Raw genomic sequence first — 3,694 nt, 5'->3', positions numbered from 1 at the left:
AAAAAAAAAAAAAAAAGAATAAGCAAGCTGTTCGCCAGGAAGACATCAAGGCTAGCAATCAAGTTCCTTCAGGATAAACTCCCCTCTAAGACTGAAACTCAAAGGGAATACACAAACAAGCATGTAAACTTGCTGGTGACCATATTGGTCTACTGGTGAGTGGAAGAGGGTGAAATGCAGCAAAGAAGATATGGGCTGAGTGAGCTCAACCCCAGTCCATTGTATCCTGTTGACCTGGAGATGAGAGAGAGAAGAGGAAGGGTTGGTTGGTCCAAAGTTTGGTGAGACCTGGCCACACTTGAGTCCATGAACAAGGACTTAGCCACAGAGGGCTAGAGCTCAGAGTGAAGCATCCAGCTGATATGAAGTGAAGGAAGATGCACAAGAACACCCAAACTTGCATACAGTACTCTTTTGATCTAGCCTCAGTGACTCGATACTCAGAACTTGACTAGAGAAAGATTTAAAATAAAATTTAAAAAAAATTTTTTTGACAAAGGAAACAAGAGTAAATTGCTACAATTTGATGAACCTGACCTATACTCAGAGCTGTTGTTGTTGTTGTTAAGTGCCGTCGAGTCGGTTCCAACCCATAGCGACACTGTACAGGGTTTCTGAGGCTGTAAATCTTTACGGGGGCACAAAGCCTCATCTTTCTCCCGCGACGCCGCTGGTAGTTTTGAACTGCTGACTTTAAGGTTCGCAGCCTGATTTGTAACCACTATGCTACCAGAGTTCCTACGCTACCAGAGCTCCTTATACTCAGAGCGGTAGTTACTCTAAATAGCAACAGAGAGGGAAAGAATCTTCACATCTAGTATCATTGCTATCCCCTCTGTACACAGGGTAGATAGGGACGGGCAGCTTAGACATTGGCTACCTAAAATGAGGAGGCAGTAAAGGCATGAAATGACTGGCCTACAAGGTTTCAAGAGGGAGTTTAGTTTAAGCATATGGGGGGGAAGAAAGAGTCCCCATTGAATAGCTGTCATCTTGTCTAGATGGGTCTGGTGAAAAGAGATGGGGATAAGATTAGTAGGAATTCAATAGTGAATAATTGTTATTATGACTAATTGTGACTGTCACAATTGTAAAGGTAGAAGTTTTGTAACAAAAACAAGGGAGTAGTTGATCTTGTAGTCCAGAAACAGAGACCCTAGGACCATCACGAGAGAAGCGCACACGCAGAATGTGGGACCTCATCCAGAGAAGCAGTGATGCCAAAGATGGAGGCAGAGATGGGGGCACAGAGAAGGGGAGTGTCTGAGGACTCTAGATTCATGGACTAAGAAGAGAAGGACTAAGAGCTGGTGGCCAGGAGGCAGACTTACAGACTGTGTCCTTTGGAGATGTAAATTTTTATATATACCTGAGTCATTTTGTTTGTTTGTTTGTTTTTTAAAAAGCTAAAGTGGATAGAGAGAAATACTGTTAACTGATGTTACATGGAAGAGATTATAATCATTGTAATGAAACAAGGTGTGTGATTTGTTTAATGTAAAACTGATGATCTGCCCTGTAAACTTTCACTCAAACCACTATAAAAAATCTTAAATTAAAAAAAAAAAAATTCACCAAAAGAGACAGGAACCCACAAACAGGGAAAAGTTTTTTGGCAAAGGCATAGCAGACAAGGGGTTAATCTCTAAAATTTATAGAACACTTCAATACATCAAGAAAAAGACAAGTAATCCAATTAAAAAATGGGCAGAGGATCTGAACAGACACTTCACTCAAGACACTTCACCTTCAGGCAGTAAGTAAATATATGAAGAAATGCTCATGATCATTAGCCATTAAAGAGATGCAAATCAAAACAATAATATCATCTTACCCAGTATTAATAACTAAGTTAAAAAAAAAAAAAAAGAAAGAAAACAATAAATGCTGGTGAGAGTGGGGGAAGAATGGGACCATCCTACTTTGCTGGTGGGACCACTATGGAAAATAGTACTGTAATTTCTCAAAAAGTTGGAAATAGAAATGGCGTATAACTTAGCAATCTCTCTCTACTTGTAATTAGAAACATGACATGAACAGGTATATTCATCCCATGTTCGTTGCAACACTATTCACAATAAGCAAACAGACAGCTGAATTGCACATCGAAAGAAGAATGGTTTAACAAACTTTGTTACTTACATTCCATGTACTGATACCACAACGTTGAAGAATAATGATGAATCTGCAAAACATCTCATAACATGGATCAACAATATGATAAATGAAATTAGTCAAGCACAAAACGCTTGTATGAGACCACTATTGTAAAAAGTTTAGAAAAGGTTTTCTTTCTTTTTTTTTTTTAAGAAAAGGTTTTCTCAATAAAAAAAAAAAAAACATTGTAGAATGATTACCACGTGTGGGAAGGAAACAAACATTTACCAGCTAGCAGGTAGACATATGTTATACAACAAGAGAGAGCCTGGCAGAGGAAAGATGAAGGAAGGGGAAAACACAGGGAGGGATGTTAAAGTGAATAGAGGCAAATACTGTTAACTGGTGGTACATGGAAGAGATTGTAATCATTGTATTGTCAGGAAGTGTATGATTAGTTGAATGTGGGACTGATGATCTGTTCAGTAAACCTTTATTCAATTCACAATAAAATTAAATATATATATATCTGATTCAGAAAAGGCATTTGACAAAATCCAACATCCATTCCTGATAAAAACATTCAACAAAGTAGGAATTGAAAGGAATTTCCTCAACATAATTAATAGAATATATACAAAACCAACAGCCAACATCACTCTCAATGGAGAGAAACTGAAAGCATTCCTTTGTGAATAGGAAGAAGACAAGGATGTCCTTTGCCACCACTCTTATTCAATATTGTGTTGGACATCTCAACCAGAGCTATAAGGCAAGATAGGTAAATTAAAGGTATCCAAACTGGCAAAGAAGAAGTAAAACCCTCTGTATTTGTAGATGATATGGTCTTATATATAAAAAACCCTAAAGACTCAGCAAAAGTCAACTAGAACTTGGAGAGAAAACAAGATGGCGGATCAGGTGGAAGTGCAGTGATGAGCTCTGCCGGGAACAACACAGAATACAGGACCAAGAAGGCTCAGGGGATGGTCCCAGTACTCTGAGCCACATATAAAGGAATATTTAGAAGGTTAGAAGACTTACAGCTGGGGAGTTTGTGGCAGAAGCAAGAAATCCATTGTTTCCTGGTTCGGGACGCTCAGCTGCTCCAGGAGCCGCCATTTTGTGTGGGACCAAGCTGGGAAAGGATCAGAGCAGCCACAGACACCTGACAGAGCCACAGAGATAGAGGTGTGGACATTCTTTTATTTATTTATTTATTTATTGGTATCTTTTCATTGGTCCTTTGCTGTCTGTGTACCTCTATTCTGGTAACTATAGGGGTGCCTGAGTTAGTGGATACTCCAGCCCCACCCTCACAGGGTTCTACTACACATGTGCAGAGATTTCCCAGAAATTTAAAGAGACAGTTTCCACTTAAAACTAAACGGCTGACAGATACTCAGCCCAAGAGCAGGTCTTGAACTTTTCTTGTTTGCTTTTTGTTCTGTTTTTTTAACACAGGAAAGAGAAGGAGAAGACTGTAGGGAAGGAAAGAGAGCTCATATTAGGCTACAGATTTTTTTGTTATTGTTAATTTAAAAAAATATTTTATTTTACTTTATTTATTTTTTTCTTCCTTCTTTTTCTTCTCTCC

The sequence above is a fragment of the Chrysochloris asiatica genome, unplaced genomic scaffold, assembly GCF_000296735.1.
Source record: "Chrysochloris asiatica unplaced genomic scaffold, ChrAsi1.0 scaffold00122, whole genome shotgun sequence".
NCBI lineage: Eukaryota > Metazoa > Chordata > Mammalia > Afrosoricida > Chrysochloridae > Chrysochloris > Chrysochloris asiatica.
This window is presented reverse-complemented; position numbering follows the sequence as displayed.